At 43.2% G+C, this 26,465-nt stretch overlaps 1 long non-coding RNA gene across 2 annotated transcripts; it reads left to right on the top strand.

The window, feature by feature from the left end:
• The first annotated feature begins 22,676 nt into the window (after window positions 1–22,676).
• LOC147961296 (uncharacterized) lies at window positions 22,677–26,229 on the top strand. 2 transcript variants are annotated; one of them, XR_015611367.1, is made up of 3 exons: window positions 22,677–22,875; window positions 23,865–25,992; window positions 26,093–26,229. It is a non-coding gene; the product is annotated as an uncharacterized LOC147961296 (long non-coding RNA). The 2 variants fall into 2 exon arrangements; XR_015611368.1 differs by having other exon boundaries at window positions 23,865–26,011.
• Window positions 26,230–26,465: the final 236 nt, after the last annotated feature.

Here is a 26,465-nt window from a genome sequence, read left to right as displayed (position 1 = left end):
AATTTTGTCAAGGTATGTGCTTTGTGAAAGTCCAATTAAGCATCTTGATCTATCTCTATAGATCTTAATGCCTAATATGTAATCAGCTTCACCGAGGTCTTTCATTGAAAAACTTTTATTCAAGTATCCCTTTATGCTATCCAGAAATTCTATATCATTTCCAATTAGCAATATGTCATCCACATATAATATCAGAAATGCTACAGAGCTCCCACTCACTTTCTTGTAAATACAGGCTTCTCCGAAAGTCTGTATAAAACCAAATGCTTTGATCACACTATCAAAACGTTTATTCCAACTCCGAGAGGCTTACACCAGTCCATAAATGGATCGCTGGAGCTTGCACACTTTGTTAGCTCCCTTTGGATCGACAAAACCTTCCGGTTGTATCATATACAACTCTTCTTCCAGAAATCCATTCAGGAATGCAGTTTTGACATCCATCTGCCAAATTTCATAATCATAAAATGCGGCAATCGCTAACATGATTCGGACGGACTTAAGCATCGCTACGGGTGAGAAGGTCTCATCATAGTCAATCCCTTGAACTTGCCGAAAACCTTTTGCGACAAGTCGAGCTTTGTAGACAGTAATATTACCATCAGCGTCAGTCTTCTTCTTAAAGATCCATTTATTTTCAATTGCTTGCCGATCATTGGGAAAGTCAACCAAAGTCCATACTTTGTTCTCATACATGGATCCCATCTCAGATTTTATGGCTTCAAGCCACTTTGCGGAATCTGGGCTCACCATCGCTTCTTCATAGTTCGTAGGTTCATCATGATCTAGTATCATGACTTCCAGAACAGGATTACCGTACCACTCTGGTGCGGATCTTACTCTGGTTGATCTACGAGGTTCAGTAGTATCTTGATCTGAAGTTTCATGATCATTATCATTGGCTTCCTCACTAACTGGTGTAGGTGTCACTGAAACAGTTTTCTGTGATGAACTACTTTCCAGTAAGGGAGCAGGTACAGTTACCTCGTCAAGTTCTACTTTCCTCCCACTCACTTCTTTCGAGAGAAACTCCTTCTCTAGAAAGGATCCATTCTTGGCAACGAATGTTTTGCCTTCGGATCTGTGATAGAAGGTGTACCCAACAGTCTCCTTTGGGTATCCTATGAAGACACATTTCTCCGATTTGGGTTCGAGCTTATCAGGTTGAAGCTTTTTCACATAAGCATCGCAGCCCCTAACTTTAAGAAACGACAACTTTGGTTTCTTGCCAAACCACAGTTCATAAGGCGTCGTCTCAACGGATTTTGATGGTGCCCTATTTAACGTGAATGCGGCCGTCTCTAGAGCATAACCCCAAAACGATAGCGGTAAATCAGTAAGAGACATCATAGATCGCACCATATCTAGTAAAGTACGATTACGACGTTCGGACACACCATTACGCTGTGGTGTTCCAGGTGGCGTGAGTTGCGAAACTATTCCACAGTTTTTCAAATGTACACCAAACTCGTAACTCAAATATTCTCCTCCACGATCAGATCGTAGAAACTTTATTTTCTTGTTACGATGATTTTCAACTTCACTCTGATATTCTTTGAACTTTTCAAATGTTTCAGATTTATGTTTCATTAAGTAGATATACCCATATCTGCTTAAATCATCTGTGAAGGTGAGAAAATAACGATATCCGCCACGAGCCTCAATATTCATCGGACCACATACATCGGTATGTATGATTTCCAACAAATCTGTTGCTCTCTCCATAGTACCGGAGAACGGTGTTTTAGTCATCTTACCCATGAGGCACGGTTTGCAAGTACCAAGTGATTCATAATCAAGTGGTTCCAAAAGTCCATCAGTATGGAGTTTCTTCATGCGCTTTATACCGATATGACCTAAACGACAGTGCCACAAATAAGTTGCACTTTCATTATCAACTCTGCATCTTTTGGCTTCAACATTATGAATATGTGTATTACTACTATCGAGATTCAATAAGAATAGACCACTCTTCAAGGGTGCATGACCATAAAAGATATTACTCATATAAATAGAACAACCATTATTCTCTGATTTAAATGAATAATCGTCTCGCATTAAACAAGATCCAGATATAATGTTCATGCTCAACGCTGGCACCAAATAACAATTATTTAGGTCTAATATTAATCCCGAAGGTAGATGTAGAGGTAGCGTGCCGACCGCGATCACATCGACTTTGGAACCGTTTCCCACGCGCATCGTCACCTCGTCCTTTGCCAGTGCTCGCTTATTCCGTAGTCCCTGTTTCGAGTTGCAAATATTAGCAACAGAACCAGTATCAAATACCCAGGTGCTACTGCGAGCTCTAGTAAGGTACACATCAATAACATGTATATCACATATACCTTTGTTCACCTTGCCATCCTTCTTATCCGCCAAATACTTGGGGCAGTTCCGCTTCCAGTGACCAGTCTGCTTGCAGTAGAAGCACTCAGTTTCAGGCTTAGGTCCAGACTTGGGTTTCTTCTCCTGAGCAGCAACTTGCTTGTCGTTCTTCTTGAAGTTCCCCTTCTTCTTCCCTTTGCCCTTTTTCTTGAAACTAGTGGTTTTGTTAACCATCAACACTTGATGCTCCTTTTTGATTTCTACCTCCGCAGCTTTCAGCATTGCAAAGAGCTCGGGAATAGTCTTGTTCATCCCTTGCATATTATAGTTCATCACGAAGCTCTTGTAGCTTGGTGGCAGTGATTGGAGAATTCTGTCAATGACGCAATCATCCGGAAGATTAACTCCCAATTGAATCAAGTGATTATTATACCCAGACATTTTGAGTATATGCTCACTGAAAGAACTGTTCTCCTCCATCTTGCAGCTATAGAACTTATTGGAGACTTCATATCTCTCAATTCGGGCATTTGCTTGAAATATTAACTTCAACTCCTGGAACATCTCATATGCTCCATGACGTTCAAAACGTCGTTGTAGTCCCGATTCTAAGCCGTAAAGCATGGCACACTGAACTATCGAGTAGTCATCAGCTTTGCTCTGCCAGACGTTCAAAACATCTGGTGTTGCTCCACCAGCAGGCCTGGCACCCAGCGGTGCTTCCAGGACGTAATTCTTCTGTGCAGCAATGAGGATAATCCTCAAGTTACAGACCCAGTCCGTGTAATTGCTACCATCATCTTTCAACTTTGCTTTCTCAAGGAACGCATTAAAATTCAACGGAACAACAGCACGAGCCATCTATCTACAATCAACATAAACAAGCAAGATACTATCAGGTACTAAGTTCATGATAAATTTAAGTTCAATTAATCATATTACTTAAGAACTCCCACTTAGATAGACATCCCTCTAATCTTCTAAGTGATTACGTGATCCAAATCAACTAAACCATAACCGATCATCACGTGAGATGGAGTAGTTTTCAATGGTGAACATCGTTTATGTTGATCATATCTACTATATGATTCACGCTCGACCTTTCGGTCTCCGTGTTCCGAGGCCATATCTGCATATGCTAGGCTCGTCAAGTTTAACCTGAGTATTCTGCGTGTGCAAAACTGGCTTGCACCCGTTTTAGATGGACGTAGAGCTTATCACACCCGATCATCACGTGGTGTCTGGGCACGACGAACTTTGGCAACGGTGCATACTCAGGGAGAACACTTCTTGATAATTTAGTGAGAGATCATCTTATAATGCTACCGTCAATCAAAGCAAGATAAGATGCATAAAAAGATAAACATCACATGCAATCAATATAAGTGATATGATATGGCCATCATCATCTTGTGTTTGTGATCTCCATCTCCGAAGCACCGTCATGATCACCATTGTCACCGGCGCGACACCTTGATCTCCATCGTAGCATCGTTCTCGTCTCGCCAATCTTATGCTTCCATGACTATCACTACCGTTTAGTAATAAATTAAAGCATTACATCGCGATTGCATTGCATACAATAAAGCGACAACCATATGGCTCCTGCCAGTTGCCGATAACTCGGTTACAAAACATGATCATCTCATACAATAGAATTCAGCATCATGCCTTGACCATATCACATCACAACATGCCCTGCAAAAACAAGTTAGACGTCCTCTACTTTGTTGTTGCATGTTTTACGTGGCTGCTACGGGCTTAAGTAAGAACCAATCTCACCTACGCATCAAAACCACAACGATAGTTTGTCAAATAGACTCCGTTTTAACCTTCTCAAGGACCAGGCGTAGTCACACTCGGTTCAACTAAAGTTGGAGAGACAGTCGCCCGCAAGCCATCTATGTGCAAAGCACGTCGAGGGAACCGGTCTCGCGTAAGCGTACGCGTAAGGTTGGTCCGGGTCGTCTCGTCCAACAATACCGCCGAACCAAAGTATGACATGCTGGTAGGCAGTATGACTTGTATCGTCCACAACTCACTTGTGTTCTACTCGTGCATATAACATCAACATAAATAACCTAGGCTCGGATGCCACTGTAGGGTTTCGTAGTAATTTCAAAAAATTTCCTACGCACACGCAAGATCATGTGATGCATAGTAACGAGGGGGAGAGTGTTGTCTACGTACCCAACGCAGACCGACTGCGGAAGCGATGACACGACGTAGAGGAAGTAGTCGTACGTCTTCACGATCCAACCGATCAAGCACCGAAACTACGGCACCTCCGAGTTCGAGCACACGTTCAGCTCGATGATGATCCCCGGACTCCGATCCAGCAAAGTGTCGGGGAAGAGTTCCGTCAGCACGATGGCGTGGTGACGATCTTGATGAACTACAGCAGCAGGGCTTCGCCTAAACTCCGCTACAGTATTATCGAGGTATATGGTGGCAGGGGGCACCGCACACGGCTAAGGAATAGATCATGTGGATCAACTTGTGTGTTCTAGGGTGCCTCTACCTCAGTATATAAAGGAGCCAAGGGGGGAGAGGGGCGCCGGCCAGGGAGAGAGGCGCAGGAGGAGTCCTACTCCTTCCGGGAGTAGGACTCCCCTCCAATCCTATTCCAACTAGGATTCCCCGAGGGGGAAAGAGGGAGAGGGGGGCCGGCCACCTCCTCCTAGTCCTAATAGGACTAGGAGAGGGGGAAGTGGCGCAGCCACCTTGGGCTGCCCCTTTCTCCTTTCCACTAAGGCCCATGAAGGCCCATATGGCTCCCGGGGGGTTCCGGTAACCTCCCGGTAACCCGGTAAAATCCCGATTTCACCCGGAACACTTCCGATGTCCAAACATAGGCTTCCAATATATCAATCTTTACGTCTCGGCCATTTCGAGACTCCTCGTCATGTCTGTGATCACATCCGGGACTCCGAACAACCTTCGGTACATCAAAATGCATAAACTCATAATGTAACTGTCATTGTAACCTTAAGCATGCGGACCCTACGGGTTCGAGAACAATGTAGACATGACCGAGACATGTCTCCGGTCAATAACCAATAGCGGGACCTGGATGCCCATATTGGCTCCTACATATTCTACGAAGATCTTTTATCGGTCAGACCGCATAACAACATACGTTGTTCCCTTTGTCATCGGTATGTTACTTGCCCGAGATTTGATCGTCGGTATCCAATACCTAGTTCAATCTCGTTACCGGCAAGTCTCTTTACTCGTTCCGTAATACATCATCTCACAACTAACATATTAGTTGTAATGCTTGCAAGGCTTATGTGATGTGTATTACCGAGAGGGCCTAGAGATACCTCTCCGACAATCGGAGTGACAAATCCTAATCTCGAAATACGCCAACCCAACATCTACCTTTGGAGACACCTGTAATGCTCCTTTATAATAGTTACATTGTGACGTTTGGTAGCACCCAAAGTGTTCCTCCGGCAAACGGGAGTTGCATAATCTCATAGTCATAGGAACATGTATAAGTCATGAAGAAAGCAATAGCAACATACTAAACGATCGGGTGCTAAGCTAATGGAATGGGTCATGTCAATCAGATCATTCAACTAATGATGTGACCTCGTTAATCAAATAACAACTCATTGTTCATGGTTAGGAAACATAACCATCTTTGATTAACGAGCTAGTCAAGTAGAGGCATACTAGTGACACTTTGTTTGTCTATGTATTCACACATGTATTATGTTTCCGGTTAATACAATTCTAGCATGAATTATAAACATTTATCATGATTATAAGGAAATAAATAATAACTTTATTATTGCCTCTAGGGCATATTTCCTTCACAATCCTTCTCCTGTGGCCATCTTCATCATCCCGGTGCTCTCCATGACGAGGAGGGAGTAGTTCTCCCTCGGGGCTGAGGGTATGTACCAGTAGCTATGTGTTTGATCTCTCTCTCTCTCGTGTTCTTGAGGTGATACTATCTTGATGTATCGCGAGCTTTGCTATTATAGTTGGATCTTATGTTTTTCCTCCCCCTCTTCTCTCTTGTAATGAATTGAGTTTTCCCCTTAGAGTAATCTTATCGGATTGAGTCTTTAAAGACTTGAGAACACTTGATGTATGTCTTGTCGTGGATATCTGTGGTGACAATGGGATATCACGTGATTCACTTGATGTATGTTTTGGTGACCAACTTGCGGGTTCCGCCCATGAACCTATGCATAGGGGTTGGCACACGTTTTCGTCGTGATTCTCCGGTAGAACTTTGGGGCACTCTTTGAGGTCCTATGTGTTGGTTGAATAGATGAATCTGAGATTGTGTGATGCATATCTTATAATCATACCCACGGATACTTGAGGTGACATTGGAGTATCTAGGTGACATTAGGGTTTTTGGTTGATTTGTGTCTTAAGGTGTTATTCTAGTACGAACTCTAGGGCTGTTTGTGACACTTATAGGAATAGCCCAACGGATTGATTGGAAAGAATAACTTTGAGGTGGTTTCGTACCCTACCATAATCTCTTCGTTCGTTCTCCGCTATTAGTGACTTTGGAGTGACTCTTTGTTGCATGTTGAGGGATAGTTTTATGATCCAATTATGTTAGTATTGTTGAGAGGACTTACACTACACTACAGGAATCAGACAGTTTGCCGTCAGGCAAGTACAGATGGCAAAGGCTGAAATACAGACGGCAAAGACTTTGCCGTCACCTGGCTGACGGCAAAGTGCGATGGCAAAGGCAAAGTCGGCAAAGAGTACTTTGCCGTCAGCTTTTTATCGGGCAGACGACAAAGTCTTTGCCGTCAGCCAAACTCTGACTTTGCCATCAGCCAAAAGATTAACAGATGGCAAAAAACCGTGTCTTTGCTGTCAGCCAGAATGTGATCTTTGCCATCAACCGGACTAATGTACAGACAGCAAAGAAATTTTTTATATTAAAAAAAAGCTTCACACACAACAGGACTCCAACATCTGTCAACGGTACACTGTGCACGCATCAGCTAACAAAAAAACTAATTGCATCCTGACGTCGGACCAGAGCATCTCGCCCAGAAGATGTCGATTCAAATCGGACCAAGGCCGAGCTCGCCGGAGCAGAGCTGCTCGCTGCCCGCGCCAAGAGGGGCGCATCGCGCTAGTTAGGATCGACGGTCACAGAGCTGCATGCGCGCGAGGGCCACGGCGCCGGCCGGACGGACAAGGGGTGCGGAGTCCGGCAGCTCTGGAACGGGTGGTTGCGGCGCCGGACGGACGGCAAGGGTCGCGGAGTCCGGCCGCTTGGGGGCGCTGGACAAGCGCGCGGCGGCTCGAGGGTGCCGGACGGGCGAGCGGGCATGCGCAGGCCAGCTACGCGCGGCTGCTCGAGGGCGACGGGCGCGCGACAGCTCGGGGTCGCCGGACGGACGGGCGGGCAGGCGGCGCGCAGCTGCTCAAGGGCGACGGGCGCGCGACAGCTCGGGGTCGCCGGACGGGCGGCCGGGCACTGGCCGGCGGCGGTCGGCTGCTCGGGAAGGAGAGAGGAGGGTGCTGCCCGCCGTGACCTTCTGCTCGGGAGGAGAGAGAGGATTGAGGGAGTTCGGGGCAGAGATGGAGAGGAGACAGGCGCGTGGGGGTGGGGGCGGGTCGTGGGGGACGTGCGTGGGTGGGGTGTGTTCGTGGGTGGGTGGGGGGCATGTGTGTATTTGACGGTTGCGGTGGGTGGGATGTGCGTTTTAGATTTTGCCACGTCAGCGATCTGCGTGATCAATCCGCGTGGTGTGTTTTCTCTTTACCGTCTACCAAATAAAATACAGATGGCAAATAGCTTATTTTGCCGTCTGCCTTTTTTCTGCAAACAGCAAAGCCTATTTTGTCGTCTGTCTTTTTTCTGCAGACGGCAAAGCCTATTTTGCTGTCAGTATATTTTTAGCAGATGGCAAAATTAGCTTTTTGCTGTGTGTATTTTGTTTGGCAGACGGCAAAGTCCATTTTTCTGTTAGTATTTCTTTGCCATCTGCAGTTGACGGCAAAATTGGTCTTTGCCGTCATGCCCGACGAAAAAATGACGGCAAAGACAGCCACAGATGGCAAATTAGCTGATTCCTGTAGTGCTAGTGAAAGTATGAACCCTAGGCCTTGTTTCAACGCATTGCAATACCGTTTATGCTCACTTTTATCACTTGCTACCTTGCTGTTTTTATAATTTCAGATTACAAATACCTTTATCTACTATCCATATACCACTTGTTTCACCATCTCTTCGCCGAACTAGTGCACCTATACAATTTACCATTGTATTGGGTGTGTTGGGGACACAAGAGACTCTTTGTTATTTGGTTGCAGGGTTGCTTGAGAGAGACCATCTTCATCCTACGCCTCCTACGGATTGATAAACCTTAGATCATCCACTTGAGGGAAATTTGCTACTGTCCTACAAACCTCTGCACTTAGAGGCCCAACAACGTCTACAAGAAGAAGGTTGTGTAGTAGACATCAAGCTCTTTTCTGGCGCCGTTGCCGGGGAGGCGAGGAAAGCGGCACTAACACCCCGTCAACTAAGCTCTTTTCTGGCGCCGTTGCCAGGGAGGTGAGTGCTTGAAGGTATATCTTTAGATCTTGCAATCGAGTCTTTTAGTTTCTTGTTTTATCACTAGTTTAGTTTATAAAATAAAATTACAAAAAATGAAATTAAGGTTACCTCATATGCTTCATCTTTTTAATGTTTTTCGTGAAAATAAGGATTCCGATAATTGTGCTCAAGTGCTAGAAGAAGAATGCATTAGAATGTTTGGCACTAAATATTTGAATGATGAGCATGATTGCAATGTTGTTAGTATGAATTCCTTGAATATCTATGATGCTAATGATATGCAAAGCCACAAGCTTGGGGAAGCTATGTTTGATGAAGATGATATTTTTTTGTCCCCCAAGTTTTGATGAGCAAATTTATTATGATGAAAGCATGCCTCCTATCTATGATGACTATTGTGATGACACGTATGCTTTAAATAATAATGGTAACAATAAAACTTGTCATCTTGATTTCAATTTTCAAACACATGATGGTTACTTTGTTGACTTTGCTCCCACTAGTATTCATGAGAAGAATTTTGCTTATGTGGAGAGCAGTAAATTCTCTATGCTTGTAGATCATGAAAAGAATGCTTTAGGTGCTGGTTATAATGTTTAATTCATTCATAATGCTACTGAAAATTATTATGAGGGAGGAACATATGCTTGTAGGAATTGCAATAATATCAAGTGTCCCCTCTATGTGCTTAAAATTTTGAAGTTATGCTTGTTTTACCTTCCTATGCAAGTTGATTCTTGTTCTCACAAGTTGTTTTCTCACAAAATCCCTATGCATAGGAAGTATGTTAGGCTTAAATGTGCTAGTTATATTCTTCATGATGCTCTCTTTATGTTACAATTCTTATCTTTTATGTGAGCATCGTTGAAATCATCATGCCTAGCTAGGGGCGTTAAACGATAGCGCTTGTTGGGAGGCAACCCAATTTTATTTTTGTTCCTTGCTTTTTTCTCCTGTTTAGTAATAAATAATTCATCTAGCCTCTGTTTAGATGTGTTTTTATGTGTTTAATTTGCATTTGTGCCAAGTAGAACCTTTGGGAAGACTCGGGGCAAGTCTTGTTGATCATGCTGTAAAAAACAGAAAATTTAGCGCTCACGAGAATTGATGCCATTTTTATTTGGAGAGTGCTATTTAGTTAATTATTTTTGCAGATAATTAATAGATAAATTCCTCAGGTACAGCAATTTATTTGAGAACTTTATGAGTTCCAGAAGTATACGTTTGATCCAGATTACTACAGGATGTTCTATTTTTGACAGATTTTGTTTTTCATGTGTTGTTTACTTATTTTGATGAATCTATGGCTAGTAAAATAGTTTATAAACCATAGAGAAGTTGGAATACAGTAGGTATAACACCCATATAAATAAATAATGAGTTCATTAGAGTACCTTGAAGTGGTCTTTTGTTTTCTTTCGCTAACGGGGCTTACGAGTTTTCTACTTTAAGTTTTGTGTTGTGAAGTTTTCAAGTTTTGGGTAAGGATTCAATGGACTATGGAATAAGGAGTGGCAAGAGCCTAAGATTGGGGATGCCCAAGGCACCCAAGGTAATATTCAAGGATAGCCAAGAGCCTAAGCTTGGGGATGCCCCGGAAGGCATCCCCTCTTTCGTCTTCGTTCATCGGTAACTTTACTTGGAGCTATATTTTTATTCACCACATGATATGTGTTTTGCTTGGAGCGCCAATTAATTTTGTTAGGATTTTCTTGCTGTTATTTAGAACAATGTTTTGCATCTTTTATTTCAATAAAAGTGGCATTGATAGCCTTTACTATGCCTATGTTACAAGTGTACATGTTGCTGTTTGAAAACAGAAAGTTTACCGCTGTTGCAATAATTCCCTAGAAAAGTCAGAATGTGATAAAATGTTGAAACCTCTTGCATATTAAGCTCTGATAAATTTACTACAGTGGGAATTTTCTTTCATAATTTTTGGAGCTAGGGAAGTATGGATGTTGCAGCATTCTTTACAGACTATCCTGTTTAGGCAGATTGCTGTTATGTTTGCATTGTTTGCATATGTTTGCTTCTTTAATGATTCTATTTGAGGATAGGACTATTAAATATGCAGAGGCATTTAGTATGCAATGTTGAATAATAATTTTAGTGATTTGCTACAGTAGAGTATGATAAGGTTTTGGCAATGGTTTATACTAACTTATCTCACGAGTCCTTGTTGAGTTTTGTGTGGGTGAAGTTTTTGAGATTTAGTGAGACCGTGATATGAGAGGAATTAAGGAGACACAAAAGCTCAAGCTTGGGGATGCCCAAGGCACCCCAAGATAATATTTCAAGAAGTCTCAAGGATCTAAGCTTGGGGATGCCCCGGTTGGCATCCCACCTTTCTTCTTCAACAATTATCGGTTAGTATCGCTTGATCCTAAGTTTTGCTTCTTCACATGATGTTTGCTATTCTTAGATGTCATTTTCTTTTGCTTTGCTTGCTGTTTGAATAAAATACCAAGATCTGGAATTATTAAATGTTAGAGAGTCTTCACATAGTTGCATAATTATTAAACTACTCATTGATCTTCACTTATATCTTCCGGAGTAGTTTGTTGTTGCTCTAGTGCTTCACTTATATCTTTTAGAGCATGGTGGCAGTTTTATTTTGAAGAAATAGATGAACTCTAATGCTTCACTTATATTATTTTGAGAGTCTTAAATAGCATGGTAATTTGCTTAAAATCCTAACATGCTAGGTATTCAAGAATAATAAAATTCTCTTATGAGTGTGTTGAATACTAAGAGAAGTTTGATACTTGATGATTGCTTTGAGATATGAGGATGGTAATATTAGAGTCATGCTAGTTGAGTAGTTTTCAATTTGAGAAATACTTGTGTTGAAGTTTGTGATTCCCGTAGCATGCACGTATGGTGAACCGTTATGTGATGAAGTCGGAGCATGATTTATTTATTGATTGTATTCCTTATGAGTGGCGGTCGAGGACGAGCGATGGTCTTTTCCTACCAATCTATCCCCCTAGGAGCATGCGCGTAATACTTTGCTTTGATAACTTCTAGATTTTTGCAATAAGTATGTGAGTTCTTTATGACTAATGTTGAGTCCATGGATTATACGCACTCTCACCCTTCCACCATTGCTAGCCTCTCTAGTACCGCGCAACTTTCGCCGGTACCATATACCTTCCTAAAAACAGCCACCATACCTGCCTATTATGGCATTTCCATAGCCATTCCGAGATATATTGCCATGCAACTTTCCACCGTTCCGGTTATTATGACACACTCCATCATTGTCATATTGCTTAGCATGATCATATAGTTGACATTGTATTTGTGGAAAAGCCACCGTTCATAATTCTTTCATACTTGTCACTCTTGATTCATTGCATATCCCGGTACACCGCCGGAGGCATTCATATAGAGTCATCTTTGTTCTGGTATCGAGTTGTAAATAAATAGAAGTGTGATGACCATATTTCAATAGAGCATTGTCCCCCCCCCCCAAAAAAAAGAAAGGTCAAATAAAATAAGAAAGGCCAAATAAAAAATAAATAAAAGGGACAATGCTATTACCACACTTGTGCTTCAAAGTAGCACCATGATCTTCATGATAGAGAGTCTCCTATGTTGTCACTTTCATATACTAGTGGGAATCTTTCATTATAGAACTTAGGTTGTATATTCCAATGATGGGCTTCCTCAAAATGCCCTAGGTCTTCGTGAGCAAGCAAGTTGGATGCACACCCACTTAGTTTCTTTTGAGCTTTCATAAATTTATAGCTCTAGTGCATCCGTCGCATGGCAATCCCTACTCACTCACATTGATATCTATTGATGGGCATCTCCATAGCTCGTTGATATGCCTAGTTGATGTGAGACTATCTTCTCCTTTTTGTCTTCTCCACAACCACCACTCTATTCCACCTATAGTGCTATATCCATGGCTCACACTCATGTATTGCGTGAAGATTGAAAAAGTTTGAGAACATCAAAAGTATGAAACAATTGCTTGGCTTGTCATCGGGGTTGTGGATGATTTAAATATTTTGTGTGGTGAAGATGGAGCATAGCCAGACTATATGATTTTGTAGGGATAGCTCTCTTTGGCCATGTTATTTTGAGAAGACATAATTGCTTAGTTAGTATGCTTGAAGTATTATTGTTTCTATGTCAATATTAAACTTTTGCCTTGAATCTTATGGATCTGAATATTCATGCCACAATTAAGAAGAATTACATTGAAATTATGCCAACTAGCATTCCACATCAAACATTATTTTTTTATCATTTACCTACTCGAGGACGAGCAGGAATTAAGCTTGGGGATGCTTGATACGTCTCCAACGTATCTATAATTTTTGATTGCTCCATGCTATATTATCTACTGTTTTGGGCAATATTGGGCTTTATTATCCATTTTTATATTATTTTTGGGACTAACCTATTAACCGGAGGCCCAGCCCAGATTTGTTGTTTTATGCCTATTTCAGTGTTTTGAAGAAAAGGAATATCAGACGGAGTCGAAACGGAATGGAATCAACTGGAGAAGTTATTTTTGGAAGGAAACACACATGATGGACTTGGACCCCACGTCAGAAGATACGGGAGCTGCCCACGAGGGTGGGGGACGCGCCCACCCCCTAGGGCGCGCCCCCTGCCTCGTGGGGCCCCCGTGGCTCCCCTGACGTACTTCTTCTGCCTATATAACTCCATATACCCTAAAACTTCTAGAACAGAGATTAGATCGGGAGTTCCGCCACCAGAAGCCTCTGTAGCCATCGAAAGCCAATCTAGACCCGTTCCGGCACCCTGCCAGAGGGGGCAGTCCTTCTGCGGTGGCCATCTTCATCATCCCGGTGCTCTCCATGACGAGGAGGGAGTAGTTCTCTCTCGGGGCTGAGGGTATGTACCAGTAGCTATGTGTTTGATCTCTCTCTCGTGTTCTTGTGGTGATACGATCTTGATGTATCGCGAGCTTTGCTATTATAGTTGGATCTTATGTTTCTCCTCCCCCTCTTCTCTCTTGTAATGAATTGAGTTTTCCCCTTGAAGTAATCTTATCGGATTGAGTCTTTAAAGACTTGAGAACACTTGATGTATGTCTTGCCGTGGATATCTGTGGTGACAATGGGATATCACGTGATTCACTTGATGTATGTTTTGGTGACCAACTTGCGGGTTCCGCCCATGAACCTATGCATAGGGGTTGGCACACGTTTTCGTCGTGATTCTCCGGTAGAACTTTGGGGCACTCTTTGAGGTCCTATGTGTTGGTTGAATAGATGAATCTGAGATTGTGTGATGCATATCGTATAATCATACCCATGGATACTTGAGGTGACATTGGAGTATCTAGGTGACATTAGGGTTTTTGGTTGATTTGTGTCTTAAGGTGTTATTCTAGTACGAACTCTAGGGCTGTTTGTGAGACTTATAGGAATAGCCCAACGGATTGATTGGAAAGAATAACTTTGAGGTGGTTTCGTACCCTACCATAATCTCTTCGTTCGTTCTCCGCTAATAGTGACTTTGGAGTGACTCTTTGTTGCATGTTGAGGGATAGTTTTATGATCCAATTATGTTAGTATTGTTGAGAGGACTTACACTAGTGAAAGTATGAACCCTAGGCCTTGTTTCAACGCATTGCAATACCGTTTAGGCTCACTTTTATCACTTGCTACCTTGCTGTTTTTATAATTTCAGATTACAAATACCTTTATCTACTATCCATATACCACTTGTTTCACCATCTCTTCGCCGAACTAGTGCACCTATACAATTTACCATTGTATTGGGTGTGTTGGGGACACAAGAGACCCTTTGTTATTTGGTTGCAGGGTTGCTTGAGAGAGACCATCTTCATCCTACGCCTCCTACGGATTGATAAACCTTAGGTCATCCACTTGAGGGAAATTTGCTACTGTCCTACAAATCTCTGCACTTGGAGGCCCAACAACGTCTACAAGAAGAAGGTTGTGTAGTAGACATCAGTCTCATCGTAGTCAATCCCTTGAACTTGTCGAAAACCTTTCGCAACAAGTCGAGCTTTGTAGACAGTAACATTATCGTCAGCGTCAGTCTTCTTCTTGAAGATCCATTTATTCTCAATTGCTTGCCGATGATCGGGCAAGTCAACCAAAGTCCACACTTTGTTCTCATACATGGATCCCATCTCAGATTTCATGGCCTCAAGCCATTTTGCGGAATCTGGGCTCACCATCGCTTCTTCATAGTTCATAGGTTCATCATGATCTAGTAGCATGACTTCCAGAACAGGATTATCATACCACTCTGGTGCGGATCTTACTCTGGTTGATCTACGAGGTTCAGTAGTAACTTGATCTGAAGTTCCATGATAATCATCATTAACTTCCTCACTAATTGGTGTAGGCGTCACAGAAACCGGTTTCTGTGATGAACTACTTTCCAATAGAGGAGCAGGTACAGTTACCTCATCAAGTTCCACTCCCCCCACTCACTTCTTTCAAGAGAAACTCCTTCTCTAGAAAGGATCCATTCTTAGCAACGAATGTCTTGCCTTCGGATCTGTGATAGAAGGTGTACCCAACAGTCTCCTTTGGGTATCCTATGAAGACACATTTCTCGGATTTGGGTTCGAGCTTATCAGGTTGAAGCTATTTCACATAAGCATCGTAGCCCCAAACTTTCAGAAACAACAGCTTTGGTTTCTTGCCAAACCACAGTTCATAAGGCGTTGTCTCAAGGGATTTCGATGGTGCCCTATTTAACGTGAATGCGGCCGTCTCTAAAGCATATCCCCAAAATGATAGCGGTAAATCTGTAAGAGATATCATAGATCACACCATATCTAGTAAAGTACGATTACGACGTCCGAACACACCATTACGCTGTGGTGTTCCAGGTGGCGTGAGTTGTGAAACTATTCCGCATTGTTTCAAATGTAGACCAAACTCGTAACTCAAATATTCTCCTCCGCGATCAGATTGTAGAAACTTTATTTTCTTGTTACGATGATTTTCAACTTCACTCTGAAATTCTTTGAACTTTTAAAATGTTTCAGACTTATGCTTCATCAAGTAGATATACCCATATCTGCTTAAATCATCTGTGAAGGTGAGAAAATAACGATATCCGCCATGATCCTTAACATTCATCGGACCACATACATCTGTATGTATGATTTCCAACAAATCTGTTGCTCTCTCCATAGTTCCGGAGAATGGCGTTTTAGTCATTTTGCCCATGAGGCACGATTCGCAAGTACCAAGTGATTCATAATCAAGTGGTTCCAAAAGTCCATCAGTATGGAGTTTCTTCATGCGCTTTACACTGATATGACCTAAACGGCAGTGCCACAAATAAGTTGCACTATCATTATCAATTCTGCATCTTTTGGCTTCAACATTATGAATATGTGTATCACTACTATCGAGATTCATCAAAAACAGACCACTCTTCAAGGGTGCATGACCATAAAAGATATTACTCATATAAATAGAACAACCATTATTCTCTGATTTAAATGAATAACCGTCTCGCATTAAACAAGATCCAGATATAATGTTCATGCTCAACGCTGGCACCAAATAACAATTATTTAGGTCTAATACTAATCCCGAAGGTAGATGTAGAGGTAGCGTGCCGACTGCGATCACGTCGACTTTGGAACCATTTCCCACGCGCATCGTCACCTCGTCTTTTGCCAGTGCTCGCTTAATCTGTAGTCCCTGTTTCGAGTTGCGAATATTAGCAACAGAACCAGTATCAAATACCCAGGTGCTACTGTGAGCTCTAGTAAGGTACACATCAATAACATGTATATCACATATACCTTTGTTCACCTTGCCATCCTTCTTATCCGCCAAATACTTGGGGCAGTTCCGCTTCCAGTGACCAGTCTGCTTGTAGTAGAAGCACTCAGTCTCAGGCTTAGGTCCAGACTTGGGTTTCTTCTCCTGAGCAGCAACTTGCTTGCTGTTCTTCTTGAAGTTCCCCTTCTTCTTCCCTTTGCCCTTCTTGAAACTGGTGGTCTTACTGACCATCAACACTTGATGCTCCTTCTTAATTTCTACTTCCGCAGCCTTTAGCTTTGCGAAGAGCTCGGGAATTGTCTTATCCATCCCTTGCATATTATAGTTCATCATGAAGCTCTTGTAGCTTGGTGGCAGTGATTGTAGAACTCTGTCAATGACACTATCAACCGGAAGATTAACTCCCAGCTGAGTCAAGTGATTATGGTATCCAGACATTCTGAGTATATGTTCACTGACAGAACTATTCTCCTCCATCTTGCAGCTGTAGAATTTATTGGAGACTTCATATCTCTCAATCCGGGCATTTGCTTGAAATATTAACTTCAATTCTTGGAACATCTCATATGCTCCATGACGTTCAAAACATCGTTGAAGTCCCGGTTCTAAGCCGTAAAGCAAGGCACACCGAACTATCGAGTAGTCATCAGCTTTGCTCTGCCAGACGTTCTTAACGTCGTCGGTTGCATCAGTAGCAGGCCTAGCACTCAGTGGTGCTTCTAGGACGTAATTCTTCTGAGCAGCAATGAGGATAATCCTCAAGTTACGGACCCAGTCCGTGTAATTGCTACCATCATCTTTCAACTTTTCTTTCTCAAGGAACACATTAAAATTCAACGGAACAACAGCACGGGCCATCTATCTACAATCAAACATAGACAAGCAAGATACTATCAGGTACTAATTAAGTTCATGATAAATTTAAGTTCAATTAATCATATTACTTAAGAACTCCCACTTAGAAAGACATCCCTCTAATTTTCTAAGTGATCACGTGATCCAAATCAACTAAACCATAACCGATCATCACGTGAAATGGAGTAGTTTTCAATGGTGAACATCACTATGTTGATCATATCTACTGTATGATTCACGCTCGACCTTTCGGTCTCAGTGTTCCGAGGCCATATCTGCATATGCTAGGCTCGTCAAGTTTAACCTGAATCTTCTGCGTGTGCAAAACTGGCTTGCACCCGTTGTAGATGGACGTAGAACTTATCACACCCGATCATCACGTGGTGTATGGGCACGACGAACTTTGGCAACGGTGCATACTCAGGGAGAACACTTTTTATCTTGAAATTTAGTGAGAGATCATCTTATAATGCTACCGCCAATCAAAGAAGATAAGATGCATAAAAGATAAATATCACATGCAACCAATATAAGTGATATGATATGGACATCATTATCTTGTGCTTGTGATCTCCATCTCTGAAGCACCATCATGATCACCGTCGTCACCGGCGCGACACCTTGATCTTCATCGTAGCATCGTTTGTCGTCTCGCCAATCTTATGCTTCCACGACTATCGCTACCGCTTAGTGATAAAGTAAAGCATTACAGGGCGATTGCATTGCATACAATAAAGCGACAACCATATGGCTCCTGCCAGTTGCCGATAACTCGGTTACAAAACATGATCATCTCATACAATAAAATTTAGCATCATGTCTTGACCATATCACATCACAACATGCCCTGCAAAAACAAGTTAGACGTCCTCTACTTTGTTGTTGCAAGTTTTACGTGGCTGCTACGGGCTTAGCAAGAACCGTTCTTACCTACGCATCAAAACCACAACGATAGTTTGTCAAGTTGGTGATGTTTTAACCTTCGCAAGGACCGGGCGTAGCCACACTCGGTTCAACTAAAGTTGGAGAAACTGACACCCGCCAGCCACCTGTGTGCAAAGCACGTCGGTAGAACCAGTCTCGCATAAGCGTACGCGTAATGTCGGTCCGGGCCGCTTCATCCAACAATACCGCCGAACCAAAGTATGACATGCTGGTAAGCAATATGACTTATATCGCCCACAACTCACTTGTGTTCTACTCGTGCATATGACATCTACGCATAAAACCAGGCTCGGATGCCACTGTTGGGGAACGTAGTAATTTCAAAAAAATTCCTACGCACACGCAAGATCTTGGTGATGCACAGCAACGAGAGGGGAGAGTGTTGTCCACGTACCCTCGTAGACCGAAAGCGGAAGCGTTAGCACAACACGGTTGATGTAGTCGTACGTCTTCACGATCCGACCGATCAAGTATCGAACGTACGGCACCTCCGAGTTCAGCACACGTTCAGCCCGATGACGTTCCTCGAACTCCGATCCAGCCGAGTGTTGAGGGAGAGTTTCGTCAGCACGACGGCGTGGTGATGATGTTGATGTTCTACTGACGCAGGGCTTCGCCTAAGCACCGCTACAGCAATATCGAGGTGGACTATGGTGTAGGGGGGCACCACACACGGCTAAAAGATCAAACGATCAATTGTTGTGTCTATGGGGTGCCCCCTACCCCTATATATAAAGGAGCAAGGGGGGTGCGGCCGGCCAGGGAGGAGGCGCGCCAGGAGGAGTCCTACTCCCACCAGGAGTAGGACTCCTCCCCCCTTTCCTAGTTGGATTAGGACTTGGGAGGGGGAAGGAGTGGAGGAGAAGAAGGAAGGGGGGCGCCGCCCCCCTCTCCTTGTCCTATTCGGACTGGGGGGGAGGGGCGCGCGGCCCAGCCCTAGCCGCCTCTCCTCTCTTCCACCTAGGCCCACTAAGGCCCATTAAGCCCCCGGGGGGTTCCGGTAACCTCCCGGTACTCCGGTAGAATCCCGATTTCACCCGGAACACTTCCGATATCCAAACATATGCTTCCAATATATCAATCTTCATGTCTCGACCATTTTGAGACACCTCGTCATGTCCGGGATCACATCCGGGACTCCGAACAACCTTCGGTACATCAAAACATATAAACTCATAATATAACCGTCATCGAAACTTTAAGCGTGCGGACCCTACGGGTTCGAGAACTATGTAGACATGACCGAGACATGTCTCCGGTCAATAACCAGTAGCGGAACCTGGATGTTCATATTGGCTCCCACATATTCTACGAAGATCTTTATCGGTCAAACCGCATAACAATATACGTTGTTCCCTTTATCATCGGTATGGTACTTGCCCGAGATTCGATCATCGGTATCTCAATACCTAGTTCAATCTCGTTACCGGCAAGTCTCTTTACTCGTTCCGTAATACAACATCCCACAACTAACTCATTAGTTGCAATGCTTGCAAGGCTTAAGTGATGTGCATTACCGAGAGGGCCCAGAGATACCTCTCCGATATTCGGAGTGACAAATCCTAATCTCGAAATATGCCAACTCAACAAGTACCTTCGGAGACACCTGTAGAGCACCTTTATAATCACCCAGTTACGTTGTGACGTTTGGTAGCACACAAAGTGTTCCTCCGGTAAACAGGAGTTGCATAATCTCATAGTCATAGGAACATGTATAAGTCATGAAGAAAACAATAGCAACATACTAAACGACCGGGTGCTAAGCTAACGGAATGGGTCATGTCAATCATATCATTCTCCTAATGATGTGACCCCGTTAATCAAATGACAACTCATGTCTATGGTTAGGAAACATAACCATCTTTGATCAACGAGCTAGTCAAGTAGAGGCATACTAGTGACAATCTGTTTGTCTATGTATTCACACATGTATTATGTTTCCGGTTAATACAATTCTAGCATGAATAATAAACATTTATCATGATATAAGGAAATAAACAATAACTTTATTATTGCCTCTAGGGCATATTTCCTTCAGCGACCAGACAGTGAAGGGAGGCATGGCTTGATTGTTCAGCAGGATCTTCGAGTGGGTTTCGAGAGGAGAAATCTTGGAAAGCATTATGGAAGACGCAGGTCCCAACAAAAATACGGATGTTTCTCTGGCGTTTATTCAAGTTATCACTGCCGACTGAAGATGTCCGTGCTCATTGTCATATGTCAACCTAATCAGCATGCGGGATATGTGATGCGCCGGACTCATGGCGCCACTCACTCCTGGAGTGCACCACTTCAAGATGTACATGGGCCCTTGTAGAAGAAGAAATTGGAGAGTCATTAGTAGCAAACGTGGAACCAAATGCCAAACAACGGCTGTTCTCTCAGATGGAGTCCTTATCACATGCGTCCTTTGTGAAGCTAGCAGTAACCTTGTGGGCTGTTTGGTCAGCAAGAAGAAAGGCTATTCATCAAGGTATTTTTCAGAGCCCGCATTCTGTCCATTCCTTTGCCACAAGATACATTGGGGAGCTAGAGATGATCAAGGAAACAAAACCAGCCGCTGATCCAATCGCTGATGTGGCTCGGGCTGGGATTATACGGCCGAGAGCACCTCCTGCTGGGCATGCAAAGATACACGTAGATGCAGCAGTCAGACCAGGTAGAAGGGGGACGACAGCTGTGGTGTGCAGAGACCAGGGAGGCAATTATTTCGGCAGCTCCCTTCTTGTAGTACAAGGTGTGGACGATCCAATTATTCTGGAATCAATAGCATGCAGGGAAGCTTTATGTGTTGCAGAAGATTTGCTCCTGAAGCTGTTTGTCATTGAACATATAAACGCTGCTAGAGTACCCGCCCATCTAGAGCCATCGCGTCGTGCGGTCAATCCGGCTCGCATGTTCTACCTCGCTGGCAGTTTTACTCGACGCTGTCAAACATCCAGCCACTTATCTCTTCCCACGTTGCTTTTTGGTGGTACAGTCAATGATGAGGCTAAATTTCATGTTTTGACCTTTTTTTAAAACCTATTTAAGATTTGACTTTATTTGAATTTTTTTAGATCTGATCCTGTTGCTACCGCTAGGGACCATGGCGGTAAGGTATAACAGCCTACCGCCAAGGTCCCTGGCGGTAGGGTTGCATGCCCTACCGTCAAAAACCTCCTAAGTATTAAACACAGTGCGTGCTTGTGCAGGCTACCGTCAGTCCGGTTGGCGATAGCGATGTTTCCTACCGCCAAAGTCTCTGGCGGTAGGCCATTAGACTTCACCATCATGGACTCTGACGGTAGTAAAAGGGTCAGATCTCGAATTTTTTTCAAACTAGAGTCAAATCTCGAATAAGTTTCAGAAAAAGGTCAAAACACGAAAATTTGCCAACGATGGGTGGGGCTCTTTTCCTTCCAAGCCCAGCTTTGTAGTGTGCCTAGATATATCCTACGTTATTCGTAAAAAAAAAGATATATCCTACGTGAAAAAAGATATATCCTACGTGAAAAAAGCGAGCGTGGGGTTCGCGCAGTGAAACCTAGCCCCCGCGTCCCCTCCACGGCTGCGCCGCCTCCTCCTCCCCTCAACTTCTCTCCTCCCTGCCTTGGTCGCCGCCGCTCATCTCTTTCTTCCGGCCCATTCTTCTCCATGGATCCTCTCCCCCGTCCGTCCCGGCGGGGCCGGCGACCTGCAGCCAAAGGTGATGACGGCGGGGATCGATTCCCTTTAGGAGAGAGAGAAGATGAGAGGGAGAGAGAAGAGGAACGAGAGGAGGGAGAAAGAGAGAAGAAAAAGGAGATGTAGGTGCGTTGGCTGGCGGGAGAGGGTCGTCGGCCGCCGGCGAGGTCGGGCGGGGCCTGACAGTTGGTTCCAGATCCAACACAGGTCGTCCCCATGGGTGAGCAGGGGAGGAGGGGTCTTCAAGGTTGGTGGATGAGCAGGGGAGGCCGGCAGCTTGCGGGAGGACCGGAGGAGTAACGAACCGGGAGCCATGGAGAGGCCAGCGTCGGGGACAACCAGCTGTGGGGCGAGCGGTTCCATCATGGTGGTTTGGAGGGAGAAGGAGGTCAGCAACGAGAGAAGCAGTCCGGCCCTGCTTCGTCATGGAGGATGCTGCCCAGCGGCACGACTGCTCGTCCTCCTCCGCCTCTTCTTCCCTGGACCATGGATTTGTGATGTGTTGTGTTGTTTCCCTTTGTCACTAGATGATGGCTACTGCTTCATCCGATTTCTTCCTCTTTTATGCCTGCACAACTCTAGCTTTTTCAGTTTCCCTGTCTAAATTTTTGTGATATAAAATATTATGAAACAATGTGGTGCTATTGTTATTATTGAGCAATGATACTCTGTTTCTCTTTTGAAGTAGGAATTGATGAATTAAGCAAGGATGAAGGACGTAGTGTTTGATATTCGACCATTTCTCAACTCTAAATCCAGGTTAGGATTGTCCCCTGTTAAGTATATGTAGTAGTACCTGCTGCTAAATTAATCACGCACGACGACACAACGATGTTTGATCTTTGACTGTTGCTTGCCTCTGAAACCCAAGTTAGGATTGCTCCTTGTTAGGTGTGTGCTTGTGCCTGTTGCTAAATTAATCATGCACTTTTGTTTGCTCTATTATATATTCACCAAACGAAAATACTTAGGTAAAATCTAATTGGTTACAGAACTTTGGGGAAGTATTTGGCCTCCAGTCATTTAGCCAGGTTTATGTTTTTGCTTGATTCTGACAAGTTTAGCCACTTCAATGTTAGTTTATTTAAATGACTTTTTTATACTTTCCGACAAGCTTGTGCTGGGGAGATTGTTTTTGCCACTTCATCGGTTTCCACCACCATGTTGCTTGCTAATTTTATTTTCCGATTTAGTTGGTCAGGAGTTCAGCTTGGGACATGGTCCAACTCTGAATTATATACATAGACCTTATTGGTGGTTAGCTTAGTTGTTTGGATCAGGTTTAATGTAGGGTAACCATATTCGAATCAAAGGACTTCAAAAATTGAAGTAGCATGGTATTTATTTGGCTTATTGGGTTGCTTCTCTTTCTACGTCTCTATGGTACTAGACTTTCTTACTTCATGGACGGATTAGAAGGTTTTTCTTTTGTTTTTTGAGTTGCAGATGTACCAACCTCTGCGCACAATGAATGTATGATTTAACCGGATTAATTATATGGATTCGATCGTGTTTCATCATGCCACATGCCCTTTTCTGTTAATGATGGATATTACTATGCTTGCTTTTGCATTTTGGATATTTTCATGCATGTTAGGACCGTTAGGTCATCAGCGAATTAGTGCTTTTGCATGGTTTTGCACTCTCTTTTCCGAGCAGCAGCAGTTTGCATTTGAATATTATAATGATCGTTCATGTAAAAATATGTTGATGGTCTTTATGCCTTCTAATTATGTCTGTTCTCACAGGTATATGCAACTACATTCTGTTGTTATTTACTTGCAAAAATTGTTTTGACAAGCCGGGTAGGTATGAATTCTTTATCCTTCCTCTCTTATGCCCTACATGAGATGAAACGTTGATTTGATTGTCTACTGCTCTTGGAGGTAGAAATGATTAGCTTTACCTCTGTATGTTTAAATGCTGAAAATTATGGTGCTTAGTAACCCTGCCAGGTCATGAATTTTGCAAAAAAACTGAAGATATGAACTTTCATTAGCATTTAGTTAGTGTTATGATATGAAGAGTATGATTCTTTCGTATGTGTGCCATGACTGCATAAGCACAATATCTGATACATTGTAATAAGCTCACAGTTTAAGAAACTCACACTCATGAATTTAGTACCAGGGCCTCATGAACTAATAAGCAACTAATTAGGCATACTGTTACTTTCCACACTTCTGGGGTGTCTGTGCAATTTCTACTTTATGCCTGACTCCCGCTCCTTCTATGTATTTTTGTTTGTACGATTTTACTCTGGTGCTTGCATATGCATTTATCAAAAAAGTATATAGCTAATTGTGGTTTCCCGTTAGTGTGTGATCATATTCTTCTCAATGGTGTGAACTAGCATATGATGAAAACTGTAAACCTGATGTACCAAATTTACCTTGCTGTTTTTATTTTTACTCATTAGAACAGATGCTCAGCTTGCTTTGTATTTTTTGTTGCCTCTTATGGGTATCGGTAAGCACAGGTAGGTACCCTTATTTCTCCCATTTTTATTGTTCGTGTTGGTGCAAACAATGTCTTAAAAATGAATGCTTGGTGAATGTCTGAGGAATGCTTGTTACTTTGTGTCCATTCCCATTTCACCTTGCCTTAATATATACTGATTGAGTAGGGGCATGCATTTTTACTTGTTGTCCACTCTCATTTCACCAGTTTTAATACAGATTCTACAATGATTGATGCAAGCTATACTCCACTGATTGAGGTTAGATATGCTTGCTCTCCTTTGTTGTGAGCTTGCTGCCTGCTGTGCTCGTGTCACTGTCATTCTTGCGCTGGTGCTGCTAAATTCTTTCATTAACTATTTGAATTCTTGCGCTTGGCATCTTATCTAAATTCTTTCATCCTAGATATTATGTATGCCCAGTTGAGTACCTTAATTAGCCTCTTATGACTATTAACTATTTGAACTGTTATATTAGGACTCAGACTTTCAAAGTTATTAGGATCTGGACATGTTTTTACTTTAGTTTGTACAGTTTTGTGTTCTTTTGGCTTCAGGCTGCTGCTGCACATAAAGTACAGTAAACTCAGATGATGCATGAAAAAAACTGCAGATCTAGCATAGTTTTTGTATTCAAATTTTGTAACTAATTACGTGATGCCCTTTTGTTAAAATGCTTATTTGTTTTCCAACTAGGCCAACGACGGCTGCTAGCAATGATATGTACATATCAACAATTCCAAGGAGGTGCATGTGTCAGTATGCATAGCATAGTATATATATGCTTGACCCTGTGACTGGAGGAGATCCAGGAAGGGATGAACTCAAAATCATTTGTGATTTAATTGGAAAATACTCTTCAGCATCTGAAACATCTAAAGGCGATCACTCGACCAAGTATGTTATTCAATATACCCAGCTCGGTGATTGGAGCAGTCCCAGCCGCTAATTAGTACTCCAGTGTTGAATCGCTCAGCTAAGTATCAACACTCCCTCAAGACTTGGCTATAGCAAAGTAGGGCTAGGTCCTCGGCGTTCGTTCTTACTCTCTATTTTCTCGAGTCTTTGGTTTCTCTTTATTCACTTTTCGCTTTCTATTTTCATTATCACTATTCATTTGGTATCGTGGTTTCTCTTTGTTTAGTCTCCACCCTCTTCCTCCGGTACCTATTTTTTCATTTGTGTGTCTAAGTTAAGAATGAGAGGCTAGATAAACAAACAGGAAAATGTTCAGTTCGTTCAGGCCTTAGGGATGCATTCCATCACTGTCCATCAACAAGTTCAACTCCGACAATGGTTCACCGATAATGTGGGCCGGTGCACCACGTCAGCAACGTTGACGGCCTGACAGACCATTTTTCAACTGGGCCATTGTAAATGACGAGACCATGAGGATGTAATCAGTGATGTTGCTCCTGGTATAGTTATTTAGTGAAGGTATAAGTTTCTCTTTTTGGAGTTTACTTCTACAAGTGCTCACTCCCTGCATCTTGTTCTGTTTTTTGTTCTACTTTTCAGAAAATGAAGATGTACTTTGCCGTTCCACTAATCTCGGCAAAAGAGTAGATTATGGGGCCCCTCGTGCTACAGTGAATTGAATCACAAGAAAATTACAAATTCATCAAACAATGAAGGAGGTTAGTTTTTACCTGAGCGGCAGCGGCGGCCACCGTGGTCTTGCTGGAGCCTCGCTTGCAGTCGAAAGTCACAAGCTTCAGGGAGTGCCGGCACAGCCAGAATAGACGCCACCGCCACCTTCGACAGGGAGCAACTGCGAGGATTTGGCTCGCGGATACAAGCAACGGCGGCGCCATACCCCCTTCCGCAGCTCCGAGCTGCTGGTCCCGAGATGCAGATGGAGCCGGCGAGCCGCTGCACCTCCAAGCTGCCG

This window comes from Triticum urartu, chromosome 7A (genome assembly GCF_056163025.1).
Source record: "Triticum urartu cultivar PI428250 chromosome 7A, HENAU_Tu73, whole genome shotgun sequence".
In the NCBI taxonomy this organism is placed as follows: domain Eukaryota; kingdom Viridiplantae; phylum Streptophyta; class Magnoliopsida; order Poales; family Poaceae; genus Triticum; species Triticum urartu.
Note: the sequence above shows the minus strand (reverse complement) of the source record. Positions and strands in the feature narration are given on the sequence as shown.